The sequence below is a fragment of the Macaca thibetana genome, chromosome 10 (genome assembly GCF_024542745.1).
Source record: "Macaca thibetana thibetana isolate TM-01 chromosome 10, ASM2454274v1, whole genome shotgun sequence".
In the NCBI taxonomy this organism is placed as follows: Eukaryota; Metazoa; Chordata; class Mammalia; order Primates; family Cercopithecidae; genus Macaca; species Macaca thibetana.
In genome coordinates, this window is record NC_065587.1 from 92,663,159 (window position 1) to 92,680,329 (window position 17,171).

Genomic DNA, 17,171 nt, shown 5'->3' on the forward strand with positions numbered 1-17,171 from the left:
AGCTTCCTGCCTTGGAGCTAATTTCCTAGGTTAGAAGGGCAGCACTGCCTCCCCCGGGGATTCATCCAGTTGGTCAGGCTCTCCTAAGGCCTCCAGCCTTCTGGCTACCCCCAGCCAACATGGAATTGACTTCTGCTGGATGATACCTTCATTCCATCTCCTCAAGAAAATCACATAGTGACGACTCTGTGCCCTCCAGAGAGGTGCCTGGAGACCAAAGCTTGTCTTGGAATTTTGATTGCAGACTGAGTTTTTGTATTAAATATTTGCTTCTTTGGGTTTTTTGTTTGTTTGTTTGTTTGTTTTTACAACGTTTTTTATCCTTGCAGAGTCTCAGGGTGAAATGCTGGAATGATGGACTACGCGTCTCCTCTTCCACACTCACAGCCAATCAATGAGCAAATTTAGAACCTCTCCTTTCAGCACAGCTCTGGACTCCGGCCACTCCTCAGAGCCTCCACCACCTCCACATGGGTCCAGCAAGGCCATCTTTTTCGGGGCGATTGCAAAGGCCTCCCAGCTGCTTTCTCTGCACCACCCTTGCCACCCTTTCCTCCCAGTCATGCCAGGATGGCCTTTTGTAGTGTGAATTTTAGAGTTCACTCCCCTGTTCAAAACCCCATTCTAGGGTAAAAGCTAAAGTCCCCCCATCTGCTTCCACCCAGGGTGACTCTCCAACCCTCCTTCGCACCCCTTTCTCACTCTGTTTCAGCCATGCTGACCTCTGCGCCTCGCAGCCTTTGCCCTTTGCCCTCTTGGCTTCCTCTGCCGAGAATGTCCCCACCAGCCCTCAGCCTGGCTTCTATTCTCTCTGCCTTCTTTCCATACACCCGTCTCTTCCTTCCCATTTGCCCTGCTAGGTTCTCCCAGAGCACCCACTTTCTCAGCCCCATGCACTTTACTGAGCCATTTGTTATCTGTTGCCCGCACTGTAATATCAGCTTCACAGGTGAGGGGATTTTTGTCTTTTTTCCCCCACTTTTGCATTCCCCAAGAAAGTAACAGTGTCAGATACACAGTAGGTATTCTAAGGTGTCTGTTGAATGAATGGGGAATGAGCCTAGCTATTTGGTGGGTTCCTTGTGAGCCTTCTCTTTGTGTTTGAACATGTTACCAAATCACGGCAAGGATAAAGTCTGTGTCTTTTAAACACTGGTGTTCCCTTTCATATCTGATCATTCATCCCATAGGATTTGGTGTGGGCAATCACTGGTTTCCATGAAATCTGTCCCAGTACTAACAGCAAACACTGAATTCTCAAATGTTTTCTACCAACTGACTAGGAGAGATATACTAAATATCATACTAAATTTTAGCTTATTTGCTTTTTGTCATATGTAAAAGCCAAAGTAGTTTAAACCTAGTCAAACAAAATCCAACCTCTGTTCGTGGTTTCTTCTACTAATTTCAATGTAGTGCTTGGTAATAATTAGTTGTATTAACTGAAGACTTTCAGGAGACCTGATGGTTAAGTCCCTGGTGTCCCACAGAGCTGACCTAGCATAGCAATGGCTATGGTGGGTTTGACACAGAGTGTGGGCTTGGGGCTAGAAACAATGTGTGACTGCTGGCTTCATTTCCTTACTATTAATGAATGGGCTGTGGCTGAACCTGGCATTTGTGGAGACAATAGGCACAGGCTTTCTCCATGGCAGTGGCTATCACCAGGGCATCTTGGAGAGGCATATCATGTTTCAGAGTCCTCCAAAGCCAGCTCAGGAGGGTGCACGAGGGGCAGGAGAAGGAAGGGCCCATGCTGCCATCACCATCACCCACCAAGTGACACAGATTCAGTGTCACTGTAGACAAGTGCCATGGATATGCAATTACATAGACAATGAGGGTACAGGGAACTCCGGAGCCTGTGGTGGCTGCAGCTGAATGCACTGCCCAACCTGCCGTGCTCTGGTGGGGCTTCTCTGAGGGGACCTCATTTGATGGCACCATCGCCCTATCAAGAGAGCACGCTAGCTTCAATCACAGGTCTCTCGATCTGGGCAAAGTCATCCCACACAAAGTACTTGATTCCCGAGATGCAGTACATTGCATGACACATGGAGGCCAAACTATGTGATGCCCTGATGAACGCAGAGAGCTCTGGAGGGGAAGAGGTGGAGGTCAGAAGCAGAAGCTATTTGCTTTCTGCCTGGGTGTGCTTCTTCCATTACCCTGACTGATGGGGTGATTGTTCCTTTATTTTAAACATGACTTGAAAGCATCAACTCAAGCCAATGCCAGAAATCTGTTCCTGGGCAAATGACAGAAGAATCACTCTAGTGAAAATGTTTAGTTTGTCATGAATCTAAAGCTGTGGTTCTTGAGGTATTTTGGGAATTTGTGAGGTCATCTTTGCTTGACACTGTGATTGTCAGAGACCTGCTGGTGTTTATAGGCAAAGATCAATGACAATAAATGTCTTGCAATGCACAGGACAGGATAATAACCAATAGCTGTCATAGCAGGAAATGCCGAATTCTCAGGGGCTTAGTACGACACTGATTTATTTCTTGCTCGAAAGGAGTCGAAGCAGATCTAGCAGCCAATCACACCTTGTACAGCTCCATCTGGAACACACGGCCTTGCAGATCCCTGTGGATCCCTGTTGGGCTCTGTGGGTCCCTGTGGCAGGAACCACGGAGCAATGGAGGAAGGGCACCTGCTCTCACTTGCTTCAGCCCTGAAGTCCCATAGACCACTGGCCACTGCCACAGACCATCCACAGGCCAGACTGAGTCACGTGGCCACAATCTGCCAGCAAGGGAAGTTGGGTGGCTGGAGGAGCAAAAGTGGTGTCGGAGGAGCCCCGTCTCCGATGACGTCTCCCATGGTGAAGGGTTATACCACATCCCACCGCACTCCCTGGGGTCTTGATTCTTGCCAAGGAGGAATTCGCTCAGTGCTGGGCACATAGCAGGCATAAAAAAAAACAGGAAAAATAAACTGTTGATCGTGGGGGCAAATGCTTTATCTCTTACAGGTCTGTTTTATCAACCTAACCAAAGGGCTGATTTTTAAAGTTAAGCGGATTCTTTCTCACATTTTAAGATAGTTTTTGTCTTGGGTGGTGAAATTTTAGCTTAGCCACTGGAAATATATTGCTATCTGAAGCCCTGGAAACTTATATAAACATCATTTTTAATTTTAACTTTTGACAGATGAGCTCCATTTCTAACACTTTGAACTCTGAACTGATGGCCTTTGGTGTTTTGCATGTTGGTGGGTGTTGTTTTTTTTTTTTTTTGCAACCACCTAATTATAGAATAAATATGCTTGCCTTTTCTCTATTGCCCTGATCAGAGCAATGGTAGGATTTAGTTATCTAGAGAAAGATCAAGGTTTTAGGTTTAGCTGCAGCGCTTAGTTCAAAACGTTCTTCATTCTTATGCCTGAAAATTTGAAGTTCGAGCCAGAACAAAGAAATAGAATCTGTGTAGAGGCAAGAAGATGGCCTGAGCTCCACATCTTGATGCTCATGCACTTTATTCATAGAATTACGCCTTCCTTAGATCGGGGCTAGTTTTAGTTCAAAGACAGATCTAACGTGCTCATGTATCATGGTCCTTAGAACATGACCTGGAGGTTGCAAGCTAAGAGAAACACCAACAGCAGCAAGCATCAGCAGAACATAGGGTGTGGAGATGGCAGAAAATGCCAGAAACTGCTTCAACGGCCGCTGAATGCAAGATCGAGTACCTACTCGTGCCTTAATAGGTTCTGTATAATGTATGGCTATATGACAATACTGAATAATAACTGATGCTTGTAATTATGATATTGAGTTATTAGGAAAACTGATTATATTTAGAAACATTTAGTTAAGTAGGCAGATAAAGGTATTACATATTTTAGAAAAAATATTTAATATGCTTACTTGTAGGTTGTGCATTAAAATAAGTTTACATCATCTAGAACATTTCGTTCTCTGCTGATGCTGAATATGATATTTCATGACTCTGTTTTGCTATTAATAAAATAAAAACTGGGCTGATGGTATCTGGTCTCCATCCTTCTCTGTATGACAATGTGGCTTCAGTGACCCCATAAAGGCCCAGGGAAAGCAGACTGGCTCTGCACACTGATGACGCGGAATCTGGTACTGCTGGTGATGCTTTAGAGTGGTAGTTCTCTAGTGGAGCAAGGGGCTGAAATGGGGTGGTGGCCCCAGATCTCCTGGGATCTCTCTGGCCAGCTCTGAGTGCCTCTTTTCAGCTTTGCCTCTAACAGCTGTACTTGTAGTGTCCTTCAAGGACTTCCATTGGACTACTTCATCCACAGGAGCTCACAGGGCTGGAGGTGTCTTGGAGTTCCTGTCCCCTGGGGCAGCCTGCAATCCATGCCTGATGGTGCGGAAGTGGGAAAGCCCAGATTCTTTGCTTGGGAAGGGGAGACACAGAGTTGCGATTTATGCTCCAGAGCTCCCTGCCCCTTCAGGCTGAGCTGGAGACTGCCTGCCTTTGCCCAGCGCTGCGCTGTGCTCTTGCTTCCATAGCAGGCCTGCTTCCCACCCTTTTCTGGATTCTTATCGTATTCTTCCCAAATCAGTCACATGCAGGCAAATACTCATCTTAGTATCTGCTCATGGGGAACCTGACCTCAGACAGGAAGGAAGAAGATGACTAACTGCAGGAACTGAGTTCACAATTGTACTCACAAAGGCAGGGTCATGTTCTCTGCTTCATTTTAATGAATTCAAATTCATTAAGATTAGTCTTAAGCCCAGAGTCCCGTCTCATTTTTAGAAAACAAAGAACAGCTTGGAGGAGGCATCTGGTAGAGGTTGCAGGGGCTGTAGCCTTGTGATTTTGCTGGGTCCTGAGCCTGTCTGATTCCCACAGCAGGCAGAGGACAGCTGCAGGCCCTGATTCCAGGGTCAAGATCAGTCCAACAGATGTGCGAGTCCATACACACCTCAAGACTTTCAACTTAAGAATGTTAGCATTTCCAAGCTTTCTGATCATGTAACCCAACCAATAAACGTTGTAAATATATGTGTGTACTTATACATGTACTAATGTCTCATGTATATGTGTACATACATATTACTAATATGTACATTTGAAACTATGCAAGAATACTAATTCATATAACATGAGGACACCTTAAATACTCAATTTGTCAATGATAAAAAATTTTAGTAAAAATAGTTTAGTGGGGACAACAGAATCAAATATGCTTCAAAATGCTTGAGGATTGTTTTAAATATTTTGTAATATAGAAATTTGATTTATTTTGATATTCGGCTTTAAGGGCTGCCATAGCAGATGTACCTGGCAGATACAAAGTGCCACTTAGGCACTCTAAATCCTATTTCCATTTTTCAATCTCCTTTGCCAATTATGTAAATTTGTATATAATGCTGTAAATTTTCATTTTCTTTATTGTTTTTAATCATTTGCTTCATAACCTATGGACACATTTTTTCCTTCAAATTTGAATAGTGCACAGATGAGAGTGATGTTGAGGTGACATATTTCTATTCTTCTTAATAAAATTATGTGACAATGAAAATATTTTCAAATGTTTATTTTCATGATGTTTTCTTCTTACTGTGAGTTCCTTTGAAAAATAGTTTTCTTTCCCCACTCATTGTCAAAGCACTATGCATACCTTGAAAGGATGGATTAGGTATGTTAAATCTACTGGGGCATACACTGCAGAGAGCTGATTGTAGCCTAAGTTGGCAGCGTTTTTCTTTTTGATAACAAGAGTCCATCAGTGGTGGGAGCTTGTAGGACGGGCAGACCTCCATTGTCCTGCTGAATATGTACAAGTTGCAAGAGCTTGTGTCCTTCTGCCAAGTGCTATGGGATGCACCACAGCTCTCAGGAGGATCAGCCATGTGCCTCACCTCCCCAACGCTGTTTCCTTTCCTCCTTCATCTATCTCAAGTTGGAAGGAGAAGAAATCTTTGAATGACATGAGAGATTGCAGTTTTGAGTTAGATTGCACTGCACTTTTTTGCATCTAAAAATAAGTCTGATGCAATAATTGAAAGTAACAGGAAATTGAATCTTCTTGAATTTTAGTCAAGTAATAGAAAAAGACAATCTGAAAAAGAATATGTATAAGCAGAAACTGGAGAAAAGTAAAGCAATTGCCCATTGGGGCCCACCAGCATTCACCCTGTTAAATATATCTTTCATAATCATAAGCTTTATTATTGAGTATTTCATGTCAAGAGATTCAGAGTTTGATCCTCCTCCAAAATTATCCTTTATAACATCGCAGTGATTTAATTACTTGTTTTTCCTTTTCTCTCTCTTTCTTTCTTTCTTATTTTCCTTCCTTCCTTCCTTCCTTCCTTCCTTCCTTCCTTCCTCCCTCCCTCCCTCCCTCCCTCCCTCCCTCCCTCCCTCCCTCCCTCCTTCCTTCCTCCTTCCTTCCTTCCTTCCTTCCTTCCTTCCTTCCTTCCTTCCTTCCTTCCTTCCTTCCTTCCTTCCTTCTTTCCTTCCTTCCTTCTTATAGGGCCGTGCTCTGTCATCCAGGTTGGATTGCGGTGGTGTAATCACAGCTCACTGCAGCTTCGACCTCCTCAGCTCAAGTGATCCTCTTGCTTTGGTCTCCCACATATCTGGGACGACAAGCATGTGCTAGCACACCCAGTTAACTTTTTTTTTTTTTTTAAAGAGACAGGGCCTCTTTATGTTGCCCAGGCTGATCTCAAACTCCTGGGCTCAAGTGATCCTCCCACCTCAGCCTCCCAAAGTGCCAGGATTACAGGCATGAGCCACTGCACCCGGTCAGACTCTTGTGGTTGGAGCAGCTAAGCACTGAAACTCTGTCCTGCATGCCCAGGAATGTCTATAAGACCCATGAAAGATTCCACCTGGGTCTCAGCAGTAGGGATGGTTCTGAGGCCATGCCATGATGCCATGAGGCCTTTCATAATCGGCTCTGTCGTGAGGAGGAACAACGCTATGTGTGCATTTCATAAATTGTTCTTCAGGGCTGTAGCTGCTGAGGTGGTTTCACAAGGCACCCTGAACCCTGCCTCCTCAAATGTACAGCAGGGAAGACTGTAGAGAGAGCCACCCTGGCTCGCTCCCGAACAGCGGTGGGTTGCAGTCACCCTCACACCTGAACAAACATGGAATTCAGTGGAATGCTCACGTTGCTGCTTCCACTTCTTGGTTTTCCACTCTAATAGGTGCTTTATTTACCCTCTGCTTCTAACTTAACCTGAGGATTTCAAGTTTTATTTTGAGACAGATTTCCACGCAATTAAAACATTTACACACCGTAGCTGCTTCTTCTGAAGCACTATAAACACTGAGCAGATTGAGGAACAAAACAACCCAATACCTCACGGCAATGATTCCAACGAGGAGGGAGAGGCCAGATGTGCATTTCATTGGGAACTGCTCCACTACAGCTGAGACGTGCGCCTGGCTGGCGTCATGCAGTAGGATTTATTTTCAGGGCTAATGCTGCATTCACTAATTCCCCTCTTACCCCATTCTCAAGGAGCCTCTGAAAATAGCTTAATTTTGCCTGTTGAAGCCCAAATTAAAAGGAGGCTCATCAATTGCCTTGCCTCTTCCCTCCAAACCAGTCTCTGCCTACCACATTACCATCCCTGCAGTCACCCAGATTAGAAAGTGGAAGGATGACTGACTCTGTTCCTTGAGAGGAATTCCCTCCTGCATCTAACCACTTCCTAAGTATATCAGCTATTTTCTCCATGTTTAGCAGTGTTGTCATGAGTGGACACCACACACATGCACTTGTGCACACACACACGTGCCACACACACGCATGCACACACATACACTTTAGGTTTTGGGGTGACAGGAGAAGTTTTGAGCAAAGAGACATTCTGAGCTTTCAGTCCAAACCCCTCTTTTGTGAATTCTTCCTGCAAAACTCTCATACGTCTTTATGTCTCTATCCTTGATGACAGTGACTGTGCCACTATCCACAGCTCACTGAGCACTATTGGCCGAGATTACTTGTGCAAACCATTGTATCAATTGCATTGTAAACATCTTGAGGCCAGGGACCGGATCTTCTTGACATTTTGTACTTCCTTTTGCTCTAGGTCAGTGCTACAGGTATTGCAGGGGCTGAGTAATATTTTCCAGATGATATATTCGATCTACCCTTTGAGAATAAAGAAAACTTTTCACTTGCTGACAATCAAGTGAAACCAAGCCTGGTCTCTGACATCTTCTCTGTTCTCAGGAAGCCTCGAAGAAGCTGACATCTCTGCAAGTGAAAGAGCTGATACCTGGTGAGACTTAACCTGTGCTAGGTGCTGAGCTGAGCAGGTACAGGGATGAACTTACTTCATCTTCAAACTAATCCCATACTGTGTGCACAATTTTTATATAAGAAATGAAGGCTTAGACCTGCCCCAAGTTGCAGAGCACATAAGAAGCAGAGACGGCTCCTTGACTTCTACTTCTTTTGAGTAGATGGCCAGGTTGGCCTTTGAGCCTCAACACGGCGTCCAGCAGCTTGAATTTCTGTTTCCGTCCTGTTTCCTTACCCTGTGCCTGGTTAGTGGTGAGCGGCATCCTATTTAACAACGAATGTTAACTAAATGAAAATGTATGCAACGGAATAACACTTTGACAGCATCTGTTGTGACCTGGCTCATGGTTGCTCTGTGCATCATGCTGGGTTTCTGAAGCGCTGTCCTCCATGCCAGGAACATTACTCTGTGTGCACAAGCTGGATGCTATTCCTTGTTACAGGCTCTCTTCGTGTCCCCTCCATAAGCCTCTGGCACTTGCTGTTTCCATCCACCCAGACCAGATGGTTTCCAGCATCCCTCATCTGCTGCTGCTCACCTAAGAGCAGGTGCAGGCTGCCTGGGGTGGCTATGGGCCAGGTGCCAAGGGGGTGATGTCCCTGGGAGCAACCATCAACTGGTGACCAAGAGAGCTTCATGAATAAAGATGCCAGTTCTCCCACCCTTCAGCTGCGGTGACACAGAAGCCTGTGCTGTCTCCCAGGGACCCTCGGCAAGACTGCCATTCTCTGCTCAGGAAGGCTCCCGGTCACCTTCTCAGGTCCTTGACTCCCTGCCCCTGCCCCAGCAGTGTTCCTGGGGTCACTACCTGCATGCACATCCTGTCTCAGAATACCCTCCTGGAGGCCCAGGAAAGGCCCCAGGTCCCAAGAGGGCTGCATGTTCCTGTTTGGACCATTTGTGGGAGCAATGAGAGCACCGTGGCTTTCCAGTGTCTGTGTGGGTGTTCCCAGGGGCCAGCTTCAGGGCTCCCATACAAGAGGCTGGGACACAAGCAATGAGGAGAAGCAGTCTGGGATCTGCAGGGGAGGGTCTGGGTTAATTTGATGAGAATCAGAATGAAAAAGATTCAGGGGGAGGATGATGCTTCAGCTCCTAAATGGCCAGGTTATCTCTCCTCGTTCATCCCTCCCTTCCACTGGCTCCCTCTCTCTCTCCTTCCCTCCTCACCTCTGTCTTTTTTACTCAGTTTCTTGGTCTCTCTCTCTCTCTCTCTCTCTCTCTCTCTTTCCACCCCCCCCAACATCTGTCCTGGGACAGGATTTCATTCATCTTCCTGTAGGTGCCCACATTATTCACTTTTTAACGCATGGGCCACCACACATTTAGATTCTTTATCTTCCTCTCCTTTAAAACAAATTCAGGTCATTTCAGGGACTAATCAAGGAGGATGGATGGGCTGATTCTCCGGGTAAGCAGAGGCTGCTGCAGCGCCTGCCCTCCCCGACTCCAGCCTGCCCCCTCCTCCTCCATTCATCTCCATTGGCGGGGTCTTTACACTGCTCATGCACACATTTTGGTGCTCCTTGTAAAACTCAGAGAAGGGCATGCCTATTTGCTGAATACTGCAAATCTATAAACATGATTTGGGTGTAATGTGGCATGTGGCATGTTCAATCTCAGCCTGGTTTGAGCTGATTGTACTGGAACCATGTTCTAGTAACTTCTGCCTGGGGAGAAAAGTTGACACAGACTTGGGTGTCCCCATTGTTCTGTGGGCTCCTAGTAGCTTGGCTTTGCCATTCATAGATGTGGGTCTGCATCAAACTAATTTTGAGATGGAAATATTTTAATTATTTAAAAGGCCAGTGCATTCATGAGTTATCTAAACAGTGCTTATCTGTGCATCATTCAAACTGACTTTAGATCTTCCTGATCAGGATAGTAACTGATAAAGTCAGTTATTTAAAATCTTTTGGTAAAGAAATACAATGTAGCCAGAGAAAACATCTAGTGATAGATCAGAAATGCTTTGTACAACTTCTGGAATTCAAGAATTGAACCACCACTTGTCTCATCCTGAGGGCGTGACCCTCAGCAACTCGTGCCACACTTATGTTTATTCAATGCTCTTTAAACTTTCTTTTTGAACAATCTAATGTATTAGTATCTTCTCACACTGTTATAAAGAAATACCTGAGACAGGGCAATTTATAAAGAAAAGAGGTTTATGGCTCATGGTTCTGCAGGCTTTACAAAAAGCATGACTGGCATCTGCTCAGCTTCTGGGGAGCCTCTGGAGAGGTCTTAGGGAGCTTTGTGGTAAAAAGCCAAGCTTCTGGGGAGGTCTCAGGGAGCAATACGGCAAAAGGCGAAGGGGAAGCAAGCATGTCTTACATGGCCAGAGCAGAAGGAAGAGAGAGAGGGTGGGGGTGCTGCCCACTTTTCAATAACTCACTCACTATCACGAGAACAGCACCGAGGGCATGGTGCTAACTCATTCATGAGAACTTCGCTCCCATGAGCCTTTCACCAGGCTCTACCCTCAACACCAACCACTACAATTTGACATGAGATTTGGTGGGGACACAGATCCAAACCATATCACCTAATCTTTCTTTCTTCTTTAATGGCATTTAAAATTCCAAAATAAATAAAACACTGTTGAATACGGATGCAGCTTCCCATGAAGTGCCTATCTCTGTGTATTTTGAGATGCCTAATGTGCAAAACTTGGGGGAGGCTGCCACTCACTCTGGGCTTCCCACATCCCTCATTTGGACAGGAGGATGGGCGTGAGCACAGTTGCAGGTTGGGGACTTGCTCTGTTTCGGGAGAACACCAGCCTGCCCACTCTATCCCACTGCCATGACAAACACAGGTGGTCTTCCCCAGTGCTGGCCTGATTGCCATGAAGACAACCAGACATGAGATGGGACTTTAGTACAACTGTGTTTCCAATGACTTTCTTTACCTTTTCTACTCTGAGCCTCCTTTGGGGGACTGGTTTTGAAGAAGAATTAATGCTTTAGAATCTTTGGTTCTAGCAAATGTATAGAGTGACAGTTCCTTTTCGGAGCATGTTTAGAGGACAAAAGGGCTGTGAACAAGAAGATGCTTCCTGCCTCATCTCCCGGCTCTGCCCTGGAAGCTCCTTGCTTCAGGCTCAGCCCCCAGAGCCTCCGCGCTGTGGACAGCAGTGCATCTCCGGTCAAAGTCTTCACCCATTGCACCTTTGAGAGCAGAGAGAGAAGGATTCTCCGGGGAAGTGTGCCTTAGGCAGGGCCATGCTGCATCCTGTAACTAGCTATGAATCACCCGGAACAGGGCGACCACCCTGAGGTGTTAAAGCAACAACCTCTGTGAGTGGGAAAGAGGACATCAATCCACTCTGGATTCTCTCCTCTCCCCAGCACGTGGCAGGGTTGTAGGACTTGTAATAAAGGCCAGCGCTCAGCCGCTCCTGCACCGCACACTGCCACCCAGAGGCTGGAGGCTGAGCAATAAGCTGGAGGCTCAGGAAGTCTGCATGGCGGGTCCAGCCCTGCGGTGGATGCGCAGCTCTAACTGGGGAGAACCAGCCCGACTGCCAGTGGCTGAGATGGGGGCAGAAAATGTTTCTCATCTTCAGAATAAGCCATTTATTACGCTCTGCACCTCAAATTTCCCATAAATCCAATGGGAATGGTGCCTCCCCTTCCTATGGACTGTGCTGCCACAATGGGCATCCTCTGTCCACCTCACAGTGGTGTGACAGCCATGGACGGGGAGGCACCGGCTGCCAGCCACTACCTTCACAAAAACATCCCTTCCCCGGTCTGCCTGTCCTGTCAGCCTCTCCGCCAGTGTCTGACCTGCAGGGGGTCCCTGGTGCTGCCCCAGAAGCCTGCTGCCTGTACCCACAGAAGCCACCAGGATAACCTGTCATGTAAGGGAGACCTGACCTTTCTCCAAAATAGTCACACTCCCTTCATTTCACCAGCCTCTGCCTGGCACCCCTGCAAGATGTCACTCCCCGGGCCCTGACCTCTTGACCTGCTGGGGCATGGACAGGGCTCTGCTGCAGGGCGAGCACTCTGACTTCTAAGCTGGGTCTGTCCTCACCTGGTAGAAAGTGAGGAGCCCAACTAAGCTTCTGGGCAGCGGCTCTCACCTCTGCACACAGGCGGACTTGGAGGTCCCCTTCAAGCAAGATGAAGGGTGTTTATCAATCTGGTATCTTCTTCATTATATGGACAAATGAAAATTTGACTCATACACCCGGTGTTTGAAAGGGTCATGATCTAGGGATATTTCAAAGCAGGAATTCTAGCTCCTTATGAAGACCAATAAAACTTAGCAATATTTTTAAAAACTCTAGGAAGCCTTTCGTGTTTTGAATTGTGTGGTTTCTGGTGAAATGCCAGAATGAGTTGGTTGTAAAATGTATTCAAAAGTAACTAAAGAAATTGCTTTTCTTTGGTATTATTGATTATAAAGTAAATTTTGAAGGTCATATTTAAAAATCATTGATTTTAGTTTTAGTACAATTGATCTCAGATCATTCTAACTGACAACATTAGATAGAAAAATGAATGGCTAAATATTACCGTTCTTCACGACAATAAAACTTTTTTTTTTTTTTTTTTTGAGATGGAGTCTCGCTCTGTTGCCTAGGCTGGAGTGCTGGACTGCAGTGGCACGATCTCGGCTCACTGCAACCTTCACCTCCCAGGATCACACCATTCTCCTGCCTCAACCTCCCAAGTAGCTGGGACTACAGGTGCCCGCCACCATGCCTGGCTAATTTTTTATGACAATAAAACTTTTAAGAATTTAAGAAATAATAGTTTGTCCATTTTTCATTCTAGGAAAGCAGGCAACATCATCATTTAAGTGGAGCATCAATTATTTAAGAAACTCACATATACATCTTCTGCTGTGTGTATCTCATGTATACATATATACATACACACAGAAAGATATGAAATACCTCCGTTTTATGTTACTTTAATTTTTTTATCTGACAAGCTTGGAGACAATTCCCACTAACTAAGGCTGTAAAGGCTGTGTTTGGCTCAAGATTTTTTTGGAACTATCAGGCTTGGGGTCTAGACAATGGAGTTCTCATTCATGCTTAATCCCTTTCCCACTACGGCCAGGAAAGACTCAAGCCCTGCCATCATCCCATGTTAATCTTGGTGATTTTCTCCACGTGACGATTAACAAGTGTATCAGTGGCCCGTAGCTGAGTAACTCTGTCTGAAACTCACTTTCCCCCTGTGTAAAACATCTGCTTTAAAAGCCAAGACCGTGTTTGCATGGGGGAACCTCGTAAGTTTTAGAAAGAACAGCATAGTAAGTAACAGGCCTGCAGGTTTGGGGGTTGTGAATTATATTCTGAGTTAATCAAAGCAAAAGAACAAGTAGGAGGTAAATATAGGTAAGACGTTAAATATCAGAACCCACCCATCAGAGAATATCTAAAATAATTGTGGAGCAGAAATAACGTGTTGATTGTTCCCTGGCATTTTGCATAATCCACTCTTTTTTTAAAAAGTAAACTGTGCAGTAAGAGAAGGCTTGTTTGAGTCCCAGTGAGAGGGGAGCATGGCCTAATAAAGCATTTTCCAGCTGTTCTGGGTATATAGAGACAGGTAAAGAAGACCTCTGGGTAACAGTTAGAGTATGAATACTTCATTCGTGCTGGTCTCCTCAGCAGAGCCATGCACAGCAGACAATGCCTCCATGTCTCCAAATCTACCCACACTATGGTCTGCAGGATAAGTTTGCTTCAAATGCTCAGTCATCTGCAACAGCCCTTGCTTCTTTAACTCCTCCCAGGAGCATCCAGCTCCAGCTGGGGACTGATCACAATCACCTCCACATCCTCCTACTGGGAGCACCATGGCTTTCCATGGCCTATGGTCTCCTACGCTGCAGCAGGTAACACACCCAACTTTGACTACAGGTGTGGCCCCGGTGGTCTCTGGCTTGGGACATGGATAGTCGTAAGCCTGAGCTGCCATTTTGGGGGCTCTGCTGGCAGGGCTAGCTCTCAGGAGATGAGTCTTGAGTATGGTGGGGACAGTGGGAGCAGGAGCTTAAAATGTTAGACAGAAAAGCACTCAGGCTGCCTGAGGTGAGCGGGGAGGTGTGCTGTCGTGGATGAGCTATATCTGCCCTGAGAGAGGGAAGGACCCTCACTGAGCCCCTTCCTTATGCTACCCAACCTCCAAATGCACCCCCTACAGTGAGAGTTCAAAAATTATTTATTAAATGAAAGAGCCCCCACTGGATACATGAATTCATGTTGTACCCAGGGATAGTATTTACTGGGTATAACAGAGCTGACTTGTGGCCTCTGGCCCAACCCCTCCTCCCTCCAAAGAGTATCCTTTGATTGGCCTATATTCATGGGCTCGCTGATATTTTTAAAACTTCAAACAACCTCCTTTTGGGGCCATCACTGAACCATGATATGTAATTTCCCCAGGCATCTCACCAGACAATAAAATCAAATCACTCGTCTATGAACTTTGTCTATTTGTCCCTGGAGAACTAAAGTGAGATGCCCCACATTTTTCAGGGTATTATGAGCTAACACAAAAGTGTTAAAAAGTTGTTCCTATCTCTTAGAGAGGAAAAATTATACCAGTGTCAAAATTCCACAGGATTTCTTATTTTTCTAAAGCTTTATAACAACATTTCTATTAATTTATTTGCTGTTCGGGGTGTGATACAATCTATTGCTGGGAGGTGAGAATCCTCATCTACAGCTGGTACAAACATGATTAAGATGCTTTTTGTGTATTTTAATATATGACAAATCCATGACCCAGAAATTGCACTCAAGGGAATCTGTACATTAGAAATGACACTATCAGGTTACAGCAATATTTTATTTTTAAGAACGTTACTACAGGTTTTGTGTTGAGCAGCAAAAACTGGAAACAAAGAAATATTCCCATTATTGGGGCAATGATGGAGTAACTCATGGTTTATCCACATCACAAAATTATGGAGTCATTAAAATAAAAGAAAAAACAGAGCAGTTCCACACACACAGGAATCTCCATGAAGTATATTGGAGAGGGTTGAGGAAGGCACAGCAGTGGGTATTGGGCACTACACTGTGGTCAGAGAAAGGAAGACCAAGGCCCTGTGCACGGACAGCCGCACAGGTATGGTGATGTGATCTCATACGTGTGCCAATGTGCCTGATGTCGTCGGAGTTGGAGAGATTTACAGCAGCCATGTGTGGTTGGGAGTGGTTACAAGCAAAAGGAGGAAATCAGACTACAAAGGGAAATAAAAATAAGCCAAGAAATTGTGCTTTAGAAAAACTAGCATTTATACGTGAACCATTTCAGTTAAATTATGTGTGTGTAGGAAAGGGATCTCTATAGCCACTCATTAACGGGAGAGTCCATGACACACTGAGAGGAAGCAGTTAGTGTATAAAGTATGCTCTATTTGGTTAAAAAATGAATGAACAGCCAAGCAGTCAAAACAATCTTGAAAAAGAAGAACAAAGTTGGAGGTCTCATACCCCTGATTTTAAAACTTACTATAAAACTACAGTAACCAAAATAGCGTAAAGACAGACTTACAGCCTATGAAATAGATAGGGAGCCCAGAATTAGCGCTCACATGGAGGGTCAAATGATTTTCCACAAGGGTGTCAGGTTCATCCAATGAGAAGAGGACCATGTTCTTAACAAACAGTGCTGGGAAAACTGAATATCCACCCAAAATCAACAAAATTGGACCCTGGCTTTATACCATATACAAAAATTAACTCAAAATGGATTGAAAGTCTAAACAGAAGAGATAAAACTCTATAACTCTTAGAACAAAACATAGCGGAAAGTGTCATGATATTAGATTTGGCAGTTATTTCTTGGATATGACACCTAAAGCAAGGCAACAAAAGAGAAATAGATAAATTGGATTTATTCAAAATTAAAGACTTGTGCATCTAAGTACACTACCAAGAAAGCAAAATGGTGGCCTACAGAAGGGGATAAAACATTTGCAAATTACACATGTGATAAGGAGTTAATACCCAGAACATAAAAAGGACTCCTAAAACCCAACAACAGCAAAACAACTCAATTAAAATTGACAAAGGACTTGAATAGACATTTCTTTGAGGAAGATGTACAGACGGCCAATAAGCACATGACAAGATGCTCTGTCAGTATCATCACTCACAGAGAAATGTGAATCACAACCACACTGAGATACCAATAGGACAGTTACTACTGAAAAATTAGAAAATAGCAAGCATTGGTGAAGATGTGGAGAAATTGGAATCCTTGCGGGAATGCTTATGGGAATGTGAAATGGTGCACACTGCAGAAAACAGTATGGCACTTCCTTAAAAAATTAAACCTAGAGGCCTGGCACAGTGGCTCAAGTCTGTAATCCCAGCACTTTGGGAGGCCGAGGCGGGCGGATCACGAGGTCAGGAGATTGAGACCATTCCGGCTAACACAGTGAAACCCCGTCTCTACTAAAAATACAAAATAATTAGCCAGGCATGGTGGTGGGCGCCTGTAATCCCAGCTACTCCGGAGGCTGAGGCAGGAGAATGGCGTGAACCCAGGAGGCGGCGCTTGCAGTGAGCCCAGATGGCGCCACTGCACTCCAGCCCGGGCGACAGAGCGAGACTCCGTCTCAAAACAAAACAAAACAAACAAACAAATTAAGCTTAGAATTACCATATGATGCAGCAATTCCACTCCTGGGTAGATATGTAAAAGAATTGAAAGCAGGGGCCAGGCACGGTGGCTCATGCCTGTAATCCCAGCACTTTGGGAGGCCGAGACGGGTGGATCACTTGAGTCCAGGAGTTCGAGACCAGCCTGGCCAACATAGTAAAACTCTGTCTCTACTTAAAATGCAAAAAAGAAAAAGTCAGGCATGGTGGTGCCCGCCTATAATCCCAGCTACTTGGGAGGCTGAGGCAGGAGAATCACTTGAACCTGGGAGC

The 17,171-nt window shown here is 45.2% G+C and overlaps 1 protein-coding gene across 1 annotated transcript in view; it reads left to right on the top strand.

Annotated features, from left to right (window-relative positions):
• LOC126929312 (putative cystatin-9-like protein CST9LP1) overlaps positions 1 to 17,171 on the top strand; it is a 419,803-nt gene that overhangs the window by 193,198 nt on the left and 209,434 nt on the right. The window lies entirely within an intron of this gene.